The sequence below is a fragment of the Macrobrachium rosenbergii genome, chromosome 9 (genome assembly GCF_040412425.1).
Source record: "Macrobrachium rosenbergii isolate ZJJX-2024 chromosome 9, ASM4041242v1, whole genome shotgun sequence".
Classification (NCBI taxonomy): Eukaryota; Metazoa; Arthropoda; class Malacostraca; order Decapoda; family Palaemonidae; genus Macrobrachium; species Macrobrachium rosenbergii.
This window is the reverse complement of record NC_089749.1, coordinates 3,150,384-3,164,926: the sequence shown is the minus strand read 5'-3', so window position 1 is coordinate 3,164,926 and position 14,543 is coordinate 3,150,384. Positions and strand designations below refer to the sequence as shown.

The window sequence follows — 14,543 nt, the reverse complement described above, 5'->3', positions numbered from 1 at the left end:
AAAGCATTAAATTGATAAAGAAAAGTTGCAACGGCCAATAGGTTGAATCAGATTTATTTAGGGATGGCAATGAAATCTCTATAAACTCTGAGGCTTTAATGTTATAAGAATTTATTCAAGTAGAGGCAGAAGGGAGGGGCAGCTGATTTCACCTCTTAAAGTTAAAGCACTCTGGAAACAAGAGAAAGTTATCAGATGGCAAAAATTCGAAATCTAAAACCTGAGGAAGAAATGGGCCCTTGTCTTAATAGGTTTTATCGAGAAGGATTTTATTCTGAAAGGTTTTCCAGGATCTCAAAATATGTAGAAAAAAAAAAATATAAAAATGCCTATTTCTAGTTATTATTCCCCATATTTTCTTTCTTTTCAATGCCACCGACTTTTTTCAATATGAAGCTTAATATAACCCAGAAGGTATATTACTAAGTTTATTTTTCGAATGTAAAGTTGAATCATAGTTTTTATATTAAAGCATGGAAAGTTTGGTAAGGAACAGTAAAATATCTAGCTATCGGTGATGGAAACAAATGGAGTTTTTATATAAATTTTGTATAATCAAGTTTACACCATTCCAAAACTTTAAAAAAACCACAGAAAGAGAGAGAGAAAGTAAAAAGAAATTTATCGTGAATTCTTTTCATTTATAAGTGCATTCGAACCATTCTGCTAACGACGTCGTCCTAAAAACCTGCGAATATCAGCATTTTTTACACAAGATACAACAACCAAATTACGTTGTATCGAGCTCTTAATAAAGAGATTTTGTGGAAACTGGAATGACCTCGAAGAGACGAGGTCATTCAGGAGAGGCGCATCAGCAGCTAGCTCTCGAATTTATACTTCTAATAATATTTTCTGTCTCATACTGAGAGCCATCTCATTTAGGCTAATACCTGGCATTTCCCTGGGCAAACGAGGACCCTCTTTGACAAATGATAATAGGATTAAAGCCGTAATTTATCTATAATCTCCTGACGTAAATGATTATAACTGTGTTGTTCTTGCTTTAAAAAAAAAAAAAACAATTGGTTTTTGTTTTTCATATATTTTGTCACTGTTGGTCTGTTCCCTCTTATCGGTACTGATTTTATCCCTTTCGAAAGTTTAGCGCCTAAGAGTTCTGTCATTGTATCTCTATGTCTGTTTACCTGTCTGTCTATCTTATGTTCCTGATTTTGAAAAAATTATTAACTTTTGTTTTTCATATACTATATCATACTTGTTCAATTTTACCTTATTGTCGTTTTTAATTTAGTCCATTTTCATAAGTTTAGTACCTCGGAGTTTAATCATTCTATCTCTTTATCTATCTATATATTTCACTGTAATTACAATCGCCTAATTTGCTAACCGTCTTTTTTCAATAAAAGTCACAAAAACCTCCCCTCAGAAACATTCATCACTTTTCTGTTTACAGGCCGTAGAGAGATGTCGCCCCAATTCGCTAAGAAAACATCCGAGTCGCTAACCAGAATCAGATCTGGAGAGAGTATGCACTAGAAGGGCGGAATCTCATTGATATTCATAGCATCTCCCTGCCGCATTTACGCGCTTTATTGTCAAGTTCAATTTACACTCGACGTCTCTTCCACCCAGCTCCGCTTCTCACGGGTGGATGTAATTTTTTGTTATTGCTCAGTGACGCGCAAGACTATGAAGATTCGACGATTGCTTATTTAAAGCCTAAAACTTAAATAAGTTTCTATGTTGCGTTTTTAGAACCTCGCTTGTGTACGTTTTAGAATTAAAGGATTATGAAGTGAAAACTTTTTATTCACACTGAACTTTTATTTATCAACTTTGATACAGAAAATAAGGCTGTATAGAGTTTTGTGTGAATTTATTATGCTACATTTCTGTTTATGTATTTATTAAGAAATTTATTGTCGTTTTTGGTTTGTTTCAAATTCGTGTGATGCTTGTCGAAATAATAATAATAATAATAATAATAATAATAATAATAATAATAATAATAATAATAATAATAATAATAATAATAACTGATTGTTCAAATACGGGCATGAAATACGAGTACTGTTAAGTAAGAACAATTATTGGCTTTACACCCTTATATGGCAATCAATTATTTTAGTAACCGCAACAATGATATTGTTCTTAGTTTACCACAGCTGTCGCAGTACATATAACCCTGTGGCATGACAGTAGTATAACGCATTTTTTTGGCGTTTTTGTTTCTTTTCATAGGACCTCGAGATGTAATGCTATTTACGATGCAACGCGCAGTTTGAAATTAGTCAAGTAGAATCTCGTTATAGTAGTCTACTTATTTCTATTTAGAATTAACATTATATTTCATCTCATTATTATTATTATTATTATTATTATTATTATTATTATTATTATTATTATTATTATTATTATTATTATTATTATTATTATTATTATTATTATCTCAGCCTACTACAAAAACCTTATCTTTATATTATAATTTATAACTCGTCAAAATCTCACCAGAAATATGTTTTAGTATTTTGGCTTCATACTTCAGGAGGAGTCTAACATACAGACCAGACATGCAGTTACGATCTGGAGTTATAACATAGATTATTATAGTAGATGTTGTTGATGTTGCATGAAATGAAGCAAGGTGATGAATGGATTATTCATATTTAAATTATTCTGAAACGAAGTATTTTTTTTTTTTTTTCCTTTCAGGACGAGGGCGAGGAAGATCTTTGATTCCGACATGGAAGCTGATGTGGGTCAGGTGAGTAAAGTTGCACCCTATGTATAAAAGTTCATTTTCTCCAAAACAGGAATGGTGTCATTATCAGCTTGAGGTACTTATGATAAGGATTTTCAATATTTTCGATATATTCATGCATGCATTCGTGAGTTGTTTTGTTAGTCTCTGCAAAAAAAGGAACTGAGTGGTAAACTATATAACTATATTAAGATGAAAGAGAGAGAGAGAGAGAGAGAGAGAGAGAGAGAGAGAGAGAGAGAGAGAGAGAGAGAGAGAGAGAGAGAGAGAAGAAAGCATAGTTTCAAGAGAGAGAGAGAGAGTATGTTCCCATGCACGTGAAAAACCTTCTTTGCAGCAGGTGTTCGGCCTCTGTATCTATTCTGTTTCTCCAGATGAAGGCAGCCCTGTGCTGGCACTGACTCTTGCTCTTCAGCAGCCCGTGAAACATTCGATAGAAAAAATCTTGCAAGCGACCACATTGTAACCAAAGGATAGACTTAATGGAATGATTTTAAATTTAACATTGAAAATAAGATTATAAACAAAATTAACCAGCCATAAAATTCCTCTGTCCCGTGTGAGTGAGCCTTACAACAGAGAGGAAAAGAACAAAAAGGTGGAATGACTTTGGCTTCTCAACTTTATTACTCCTTAAATTGCTTTGATGTGGAATTTCCCATTATGGTGAAATTTTAAAACCAAATGAAACCGAGATCAAGATGTAATAAATGTGTACAGTGACGACGCTCTAAGGCTGTGCTTGATTTTAATGCGTTCGCCAAGCTCTCCTGGTTTTTATCATCGTTCGCAAATGGACATTATATTCCATGGAAGCCTGCTTGTGAATAAATGAATTTTTTCCATAATAATAAGAATAATAATTAGTGCTGTATTAGTAAATATCATTGTTGGAAATAGAAAGCAGGTGTGTGTAATCTTCTAAATCATGATCTCAATAGGGATACACAATAAAAACCGAAACACAAAATACCCTTTGATTACTGACACTGATACTGATTCAGACCCGTATTTTGGCAGTTTATTTAGTTCCTTTTCTGTTACAATAACTGCAATTTCCACCCTTCCTTTTTTCTTCCCCAATTCTATCTACAGTCGGGGTTACGACAGTCTTGACAGAAACTCGAGTGATAGCGACAGCTGTGGCCTGATGGAGTTTGTCGTTTCCTTGTACTTTCTTGAGACATATAATCTCACATAAGTAGCCAGCTACTTATGAGACTCTAACAATTTGAACATGAATAATATTTCAAGGATCCTTAATTAAGTTAGTCCCCGAATATCTTATTCAGCAGCATCCTCAAGCATCCTTGCAGAATCTCCTCCACATGAGGCAATTTGGGAGATTAGGAGACGCCCCTTTTGAGGTTGATGCGGTTATCTCGAAAGCGGTATTTGCTTGACAGTGGTGGTCTCATTTGGCTTTGTTATCTGTTCTCCTCTTGGAAGATACAACTGTAAACATATGTTATAATGGGAATTGCAAGCTCTTGGTTGTGATATATATATATATATATATATATATATATATATATATATATATATATATATATATATATATATATATATATATATATATATATATATATATATATATATATATATATATAGAGAGAGAGAGAGAGAGAGAGAGAGAGAGAGAGAGAGAGGAGGTGGGGGGTGTGTTTTGTGACTGAACTGGTAATCGACAAAGAAATATTAACAATATTGGTCTGTCCCATTATTGAAGAACTGGTCGGAAGACTAGACCTTTAGCACTGGAAAATAAAATAAGCTGAAATCTATCCCATAGATCTAATGGAAGGAAATATAATCCAGGTTAGACGACTCACCCGGATTCGGTAAATCCAATCTTTCGCTCCCGAGGTTTGACGATTTGGAAAACCTTTCCAATAAAAAAAAGTAGATTTTTATTGGCATTTCATATCAAAGCCAAACACTGGATTCGCAACAAAAAAGAAACGGGAAACGCGTAAAGCTGAGTTTAACCTGATGGCAATGAAGCTGGTGAAGTCTTAAAGTTGGGTTTTTGAGAGAGAGAGAGAGAGAGAGAGAGAGAGAGAGAGAGAGAGAGAGAGAGAATTATTTTGCAACGTGGTAGAGGCAGTGAGAGGAACATAGGTATAAACAGAGTGAACGAGAGAAAGACAAACAGACAGAGAGAGTGTAAGCGAGTGTAGGAGAGACATCACAATGAAAAAGGGAAGCGAGAAAAACCAAGGTAAAAAAAGAGAGAGAGAGAGAGAGAGAGAGAGAGAGAGAGAGAGAGAGAGAGAGAGAGAGAGAGAGAGACGTTAATCAATTTACTAAGAGGAGCGAACACAATTGTGGATACTGAGATTCCTCGGCTTTTCCAAATGTAAAATATATATTTTATCTATATTTGAACTTTTGGTAATTCCCCCGGCCCCAGCACTGAATAATTATATCACATGTAACCCATACAAGAAATATGCCCACCTAAAGACATAAAACCATGATGCTACTCCTAGTGAAATTATTTTTGACAGCATCAAATCTTTTCCAATACCACTAACCCCAACACCTCAACTGCAAAGATTGAATCTGAAAATGTTTCTTGGCACTAAATCTAAAGTAAATGTTTTGCTTGAACGAAATCAACAAAGTTCAATCGATTTTAATTCGTATCTCGAAGGGACAAAAATTAGCTTTTATTGTACTAAATAATATTGGTGGTTATGAAAAGCACAGAAATACCTACAAATATCACGTCCTTTGTTATTCTTAAGTCATCTCTCCCCTTCTCCCTTTCACAAATGCAACCCATAACAGTCGACAAACAGCCAGGTTCATATGACGGTGCTCAGGTCAACAGAGGCTTACTGGACTTTTCAGGATGGTTCCCGTGTCATTCCTTAACGTCCACTTCGGGGATCGAACGCTGGTCATCCATTTTGTGAACTATACGTGCTGCAACCTTTGCCACAAGAGAGAGAGAGAGAGAGAGAGAGAGAGAGAGAGAGAGAGAGAGAAGTTTTCTGTAGGTGGTAACACATTTTTATCATAGTAACTTTTGTAGACTTAGAATCACCACTAAGATATCACCCAGGTTTCATTCTCGATCCCCTTATGAAAGGACCCCTCCAAAGTGAATCCCTGAGAGATGAAAGATCGACTTTGTCCTCGAAGAGAGGCCAAGGAAGGTTATGAACTCGTGGGATGATGAAGGTGATGGAGGAGGCTTAGGCTTGAAAGAGTTGTCACTGAGATGGTGATGATGATGGTGGTACTCTGGGTATGACCGATTCATTGAACGAGGGAGACTGAGAAAGTAAATATATAAGAGATAAAGGAATAGTTTGTGAGATTCTACAGTCAGCAAGATAATGAAATTTGCGGTGTGTTAAATTTGGTTAGAGAAAAAGAGAAATTAGGATCAGTAAAGCAATCTTTCCGTTATGACAAATTCATTCAGAGAGATAGAGCGACAGACATACAGAGAGAGAGAGAGAGAGAGAGAGAGAGAGAGAGGAAGAGAGAGAGAGAAGCAGTTTTTCAAGCAGTGTATGTTACTGATTACCTCCGTTACTGCATATTCAGCGAAAGGGACAGGTAAAGTTAAAAAGTATACCTTAGTTTAACCAGACCACTGAGCTGATTAACAGCTCTCCTAGGGCTGGCCCGAAGGATTAGACTTATTTTACGTGGCTAAGATCCAATTGGTTACCTAGCAACGGGACCTACAGCTTATTGTGGAATCCGAACCACTATAGCGAGAAATGAATTTCTATCACCAGAAATAAATTCCTCTAATTCTTCATTAGCCGGCCGGAGACTCGAACTCTGGCCTAGCGAGTGCTAGCCGACAACTCTACTGACTCACCCAACGAAGAACTGGGGCAGGTAAAAAGTGAGGCGTTTATATTGGGGGGGGCGGGTTTAGGGGGCGGGTTGTGGGTTGGTGTTGGATGGGTATGACTACCCAAATTCCACAAGATGTTAATATATCAGTTATGACAAATTCTGAATTACAGACAGAGAAAGACAGATTTTCCCATGAATTACATTCGATTCAGTGTTCGGGATCACATTTGTGTCCATGAAATATCTGAGGGAAATGAATAACCGAATAAAGAAGCAAAGTGATTGAGAGCAATGTTCTATGAATGATGGATGCCATATTAATGGCCCTCTTTCTTGAGACAGGGAGGCTTACTATGGCCATGAGCTTTCATATCATCCGAGAAAATATACTGTAGCCCCGAGAGAAAATGTGGCAGCGAAAACCATGGTCTTGGTTTCATATGGTTTCAGGGGACGGTCTCTTATCTGTTAAGTATCTGTGTTAACTTTGAGAACTTGTCTATTATATACATATACATACAGAGAAAAAGTGCTCCCATTTCTGTTCTGTTGAGAAATATAGGCTGAGGCAACATTTGAACGATAAAAGAATCTTTATCATTCTTTGACCCAAGGTAACGGTTTCTCAAGGTAATATAACCGAAGCAATGGTAGAAATGATATGGGTCCATCCATGGTCCTAATTCACAATTTCAAGAAAGCTCATAACCCCTTGGGGGTTAGTAATGTTAGTGTACCTCACGTGGTGCAATGTTGGCATAACTAAAGGGTGCTTACAGCGTTCCTTCAGCTCCTAGATATACCCAATTTTAGCCCTTTACTCTACCTCCATTCCCATTTCCTTTCTTCACTCTTGTTGTCCAGCCTCTCTAACTATTACTTCCTACTGCTGGTGTGGGGTTTTCTTCCAGTTCCACTTTTAGGGCCTTGCACTTCATCTCCTTCATTTTTAGGATATCTTTACACTGCTGTCCAGCCACTTCAACTTCCTCTTTTTACTGATATGAGCGCTGAAAGGCCGAAAGTGCACCAGTACCTGACTTGAGAGCCTAAATTTCATAAAGTAAAGAGATGAGCAAGCTAGTAAAATCCCATCCAAGCTTCGGTGTCGGTTCGCTGAAAACTTCCCAAGAAGGCGCCTGCCTTTGCACCCGTAGCCAGAAGCTTTTCGGAGCTAATTAAGAAGTTGTTCCTCTGAAGTCACGCTCGAAAGGTCTCAAGCAAACTCTTGCTGAAGTTAGAGGCTTCTTCCAATGGACGCCTGGTTATCTTTCTGTTATCACTCAGTGTTTTTTGTTATTATATTCTACATCCAGAACAACAGGAACAGTGATCTCTCTCTCTCTCTCTCTCTCTCTCTCTCTCTCTCTCTCTCTCTATCTCTCTCTCTCTCTCTCTCCTTATCTGATAATGGCATAATTATTAATCTGTCTATTGACCTGACAGTAAAAAAAGAACAAGCCCTCTCTCTCTCTCTCTCTCTCTCTCTCTCTCTATATATATATATATATATATATATATATATATATATATATATATATATATATATATATATATATATATATATATATATATATATCAGCTATGGCATAATTATGATTTAAGCTGTTGGCCTGACTTGAGGAAAAATCTCTCTCTCTCTCTCTCTCTCTCTCTCTCTCTCTCTCTCTCTCTCTCTCTCATAAAATCCAGGCCACAAAATTTCCTCCAATTCATGCATATTGCACTAAAATAAAATATATCTCCTAAGTGATTTCAGAGAATAAGAACAAGGCCTGCGTGTAATTTTAATAAAAAGGTTGAATCTCTCATGCAAGTGCCTTATGTGGTTTAACATTAATTTGGGCACTATTAAATTAATCATTACTACTACCACTATTGCTAAACGTACCACTTCGGTTAAAAATTGGTCAGCTTTTGCAATAATAACTAGAACTCCTGCTAATCATTCTAGGTGACTACTTTCGTGATTTCATACCCCAAATAAATTTGTTGAAATACGATAGTCAATCTCACCTATTCAGTGAGCTTACGGGATCAGCTTTGGAAATTAGACCTAAAGGATTATATTCCTCTAACACTATCTGTTGAATAGTTAAGAACTTCAGTATACATCCACCGTCGCAAGAATTTTACGAGAGGTAATAAATGCAAAGAAGGCAATCTGGACACATTAACTGCCCAATATTCTTCATAGCTCTTAATATCACTTTATATCAAATAAAAAGTTGAAACTCCGTACAACACTTTCCTTGGAAGTTAATCAAGAAACATACTTGAAAACATCGTTTCATAAACTAAAACCAAATTAAGTCCAGGAAAGCCATGAAAAGATTATGCTTGCAACACACCATTTTAGAAGCTCGTCACCCGTGCGAGCCTTGCCGTCAAAAGTCCATAAGACGAATATTAGACCGAGAGTATTACGTCTGCATTATCCGTCGTAACTGCTGTGAAAATGGGTGCGAGCCATTACGACCAGATACAATCTGAATAAATAATGAAGGTAAAACATTGCGGCGATGTCGTCTGCAGACCATTCATTATGCTTTTAAAAGTCTCGGATGAAAAAATGGCTAATGAGAATCTGGGATGGGGCAACCACGGGCAATGGGGCAAGATGTAAAAGGAAGAAAATGAGCGACGGAGGAGAAAAAGTTAAGATGAAAGTCCATGAAGCAGGCGCTCTCTTACAAGAGGGAGAGAAAGAGGTAAAACTGAATGGGGTGAGAGTAAGAATGTAGCCGGTTAATATAAGCAAGGCAGCACATGTTCCTGAACATTCCCAAAATGAAGTCGACTTTCTAAGCAAAGTGTCACAAATTACTAGAGTACTTCTGGCGAATCTTACTTCAGTAGTAGTTAAGCGATATGCATAATTCAGCAAAGCACATTTTGACCTTTAGGAAATTTAGTTACATTTGTTTGTAATAGAGCGTACAACTGTAGCAAATTATTATAATGATTCTGTTGATAATAGTTTAAAACAACTGAGGAACACGGTGAAAGTAACTTTGCTTTCTAAAAAAAAAAATAATCATGCATGTTCAGCATAAGGCAGAGAAAGAGATAAGACAATTTCTAAGAGAGAGAGAGAGAGAGAGAGAGAGAGAGAGAGAGAGAGAGAGAGAGAGAGAGAGAGAGAGAGAGAGAGAGAGGGCGATAATTCATGTAATACTGGTAATAAAATCTGAGATGGAAAACGCAGCGTCGACACTCCCAAAGACATGAAGACTGTTCATTTCTGCAATTCCCTTTCGGCAGCAATTTGATAAAACATTTACAGGAGGTTTATGAATATGAGACTGAGTGAGTGTAACCGCTCCAGCTGTGTTTATTTTCCTGAGAGAATGCACAGATAATATATCCTTGTATTGAAATATTTATATATAAAATGAACTAGAGAGATATTGCAAAATCGTTAAAAGCTTTTCAGACACTTGATAAGTCAGGAAAGTAAAGTTATTGGAAAATCAGTCTTCTGAATTTTACACAACGAATTTAATGCCACGTTTAATAACGTGAATGGTAATGTGAATGCAGGGAAATAAATACACAATAAAACAGCAGATAGGAATAAAAAAGGAAATAGGACAAATAATTAAATGAATAGTTTTCGTGACGTAAGAATTTTAAAAGTATCACATATTCAAAGTATTTGCTAAGGATAAAATGCAGTCATCTCGAACTCAAGCCTATCAAGCTGTTTAATTAAAATGGGTAATTTAAATAGATAACTAGGGAATCTTTCAAGGAATCAGCCTCCTGTAGTTGTTTTTGCTTTTATTATTATTATTATTATTATTATTATTATTATTATTATTATTATTATTATTATTATTATTGGTTTTGTTAAACAAAATGGCAGTTTCAACAGCATTTATTTTATATAGTCAACGCTCAAATCGTCTTATTTATTGTTTTTCTTGCGTTGGAATGGTTGCAAGCAATTGACCAATATTCATATCCGGTGGTTACCTCCTACACATCACTAAACCATCGGATATGAATATTGGTCAATTGCTTGCAACCATTCCAGCGCAAGAAAAACAATTAATAAGACGAATTGAGCGTTTACTATATGAAATAAATGCTGTTGAAACTGCCACTTTGTTTAACAAAACCTGTATCAAAGAAGGTCTTTTTCCTAATATTATTATTATTATTATTATTATTATTATTATTATTATTATTATTATTATTATTATTATGAAAGATGTGCCCCGACGAAGCCTTATTATTAGCAAAAAGGAAAATTTAGGTAATGGTCAGAGTGAGATACTTCTTTTTTAAATAACAGAAAAAAGAGCCTACTGATTAACACTGCTACTACTACTACTACTACTACTATTACTACTATTTCTACTACTCTTAGCATGCACTTTAGACAACTGGAGAATCTTCCTAAAAGTCAAGGAGACATTTGATGTAAACTGCGCTCTTTTAAACAAAGTATCTTTATAACTAGTAAGGCCATAAGGGGGGCCGGAGTCCACTGTATCTCATTTCATTGAAAAGAAGATGAAAATGTTAGAGAGTAAGATAAACGTATAAATATATATTTGATGTGTATGCTCTTAGGCATATTTATCTAAGGATAAAATAATTTAAATGACTAGTTTTACTAAAGCATATGCTATTAATTCTTAATAATAGAAATCGACGGCTCACTTGTGCTGAGGCAGAATTTTTCCAAAATATTTTCTTTCACATAAATAGGCATTTGTGTTTATATAAGTTTCGTCTCTTACCAATTTGGCTGTTGCCGGAGTCTAATATAGAGTACCTTTGATAAAGTTACCTTAATGGGCGTATATTTTTTACAGATCTTTTTTTCGTAGAAACAGCAGAGAGACAACATTTTTGTTTGTAACATCGAGAAATGTAATTTATCTTCAGAGAGCATTAAACTTTTTTCCAACCTCGGAAAACTCTTCGCTTGAGTCAATACTTCTTGGTAGGCTGTGTGCACTGAATCGTTGTATTAGATATACTCTTTTAATCTTTTTACAGTGAACACATTCATGCATAGTTCATGTCGACAAACTTTTTTTTTTTTTTTTTTTTGCTGGATTAAATGTTCGGATTTAATGAGGCAGGTGCCTTCGGGACAAAGCTTCAAGTGAAGATTCTTGTGTATTTTTCTGCAATTGTCCTTAAGGCTCTGTCAATTCTCTCTCTCTCTCTCTCTCCTTATACACACACACATATAGATATAAATGTGTGTGTGTGATTGTGTGTGTGTGTGTGTGTTTGTGTATGTGTGTATATATATATGTATATATATATATATATATATATATATATATATATATATATATATATATATATATATATATATATATATATATATATATATATATATATATATATATATACATATATACTATGATGAATGTAATGACATATTTGTCATTCAAGTCCTTTTAGAGAAATACACGAAACTTACGAAACCCTGCCTCTTTTTATAATAGAGAGAGAGAGAGAGAGAGAGAGAGAGAGAGAGAGAGAGAGAGAGAGAGAGAGAGAGAGAGAGTCAAAGTCAACATGATTTATCTCATTCAAAAATGGTTTTCGTACATACTTTAAGATGAAAATTTACTTTTGTTCTTCACTTTAGAATTGCATGAAGAAGAGAGAGAGAGAGAGAGAGAGAGAGAGAGAGAGAGAGAGAGAGAGAGCGCTAACAGAACAACCCATACTACCTTCTGTTGAGATGTCACGCTCAAATATAGTGACACAAATACAATCTGATGAACCGTGTAAAAAATATCCCCTTGGTTTTGCCGCTGAAAGCGAATAAATCAAGGATAGAAAATCCTGCAAAGAACTTTTATTTTCGTGGTTTACAGATAAGATCTTTCATAGATCTTGGGCTAATTAACAGAGACTCATATACGAATTGTTCGTTGACTTTCTAAAGAAGAGCTTGTATAAATAATGTTGCCATGAAATGATTATTCTCTGGACGGGATTTTTTTATATTGTTGACGGCAAAAATCTGTTTATAAAATTATAAAATGAACAGCTATGTCCATGAAATGAAAACCGGGTAAGTCTTATGAATAAAACACCTGCCTCAACAAATGTTTTTGCTTTCGCAATATCAGCTTCAACATGTGGTAAGGAGATATGAAACCATTTTTTTTTTGTACTTACAGTAGAAAGGATCTTTGATAACTATTTTGCTGATCCGAAAAATTTTAACAGGGAAAAGCGGAAACCTCAGAGAAGTTTGGTTTAATGTTTGGTCAGGTCTTAGTTTAGTTCTCAAGTAATCTGAAATTAAATTTAGTATCACAAAGGTACGTTGAAGAAACAAAACCCACCTGGCTATTGGAATAACAAGGGGAAGATTAGCAAATGCTTAGCATTTCTCAGTATAATAAATAACGATGCAAATTTTGGCTACACGCAAAAATATAGATGAAGAAAATAGAAATGCTGGTTACCTAGCGGAATAACCAGAGAGAATACCTAACCAGTGCTCGTGTAGAATACATCATCTAGTTAGCTAAAACTACGTCAGACTAGTTAGAGGTCCTGCCTGCTGTGCTCCTGCTGAAAAGTTCACTGATTGGGAGAACCGCGCGTGAACTGTAAAGCAGTAAGTATTGCCAACTCTTAGTTTTTAGGTAATAAGAGATGCGTATGCATAGAGAAGAATGAATAATACGAAAGGTATGTGTATGGAGAAGTTTATATAAAAATTATGATAATCTGTAAATGCATATCAGGCAGACAGGCAAACAGGCAGACAGACAGAAAATGGTCCTATTTATATAACTATAAAAATAGGTTGCCATATACAAATTCACAGCGCACTGTATGCGTGCGTCTGTTCGAGACGCACGCACACACACACTAAATATATTAATTTTATATATGGGCATCTCTAGAAATTTATCTCGTTCTATGGAGAAATATATCTATAAAAAGAGAGAGAGAGAGAGAGAGAGAGAGAGAGAGAGAGAGAGAGAGAGAGAGAGAGAGATAAAGTTACATAACATTCCTGAAACAGCGCTAAGTTTAGATATACTGTACTGTACTAGCTCAGCTTGTAGGGTATAAGGATACATATATATATATATATATATATATATATATATATATATATATATATATATATATATATATATATATATATATATATATATATATATATATATATATATATATATATATATATATGTGTGTGTGTGTGTGTGTGTGTGTGTGTGTTTTGTAGTAGAAAGAGTAAGAGAGAGATATGTCAAGTAGTCCCATCAGTTAAAACAGGCCCCGTGCCCCACTTAAATCCTTGTCCCCTTTGGTACACGAATGAATATTCATAAAAAGGGCTCCCAAACCTGCCCGTCTCTCTCATATGTTCCCTGCTGCTGAGAGAGAGAGAGAGAGAACAGTTGTGGACAAAAGGAGTAAGACCAGTGAGGCGATCACGGAATCCTTTCAGTGATAATGAGGTCCTTTGGGAGAGAGTCCTGATAAAATCCTATAAGTTTCTCAAGATCATCTGACTGTAAACAGACTTCCTATTTTGAAATTTTTCATCCAAAAATTCTGCATAGTTCGTTTAAAAAGACTCGCTCGCTACTATAATTTTTTTGCATTAACTACGACGACAAACTTTAGATGTTTGTGCTGCTGATTCTTCCCGAGTCGGCCACTAAATTGATGAATCTTGATGAACTTACTACTATTTCAAATCTGTATTAAATATAACAAGTATTGTGTTATTCATGAACATGTACCGACAGATATCGTAAATGTACTAATGAATAAATAAGCGTCTGTCTGTCTACCTGTCGATGCTCACCTGACCTCGGGCATAATAACCATAATTCGATTAAGTGTGTTAATTGTGTTACATGTGACCCGAATTCCTGAGACACGGAGAAAGAGATATGTTAATTGGTACTGATGACGTGACCAGGGGAGTCAGTTACAGTCGTCTTGCATCGTTTCAGTTGTTGAATAGGAAGGGAGGGTAAAT

At 35.5% G+C, this 14,543-nt stretch overlaps 1 long non-coding RNA gene across 1 annotated transcript in view; it reads left to right on the top strand.

The window, feature by feature from the left end:
- Positions 1-2,686: 2,686 nt before the first annotated feature.
- LOC136841363 (uncharacterized) overlaps positions 2,687-14,543 on the top strand; it is a 358,011-nt gene continuing 346,154 nt past the window's right edge. The window contains exon 1 of the long non-coding RNA XR_010853908.1: positions 2,687-2,728. This is a non-coding gene — a long non-coding RNA (uncharacterized lncRNA). The remainder of the gene's footprint in view (positions 2,729-14,543) is intronic.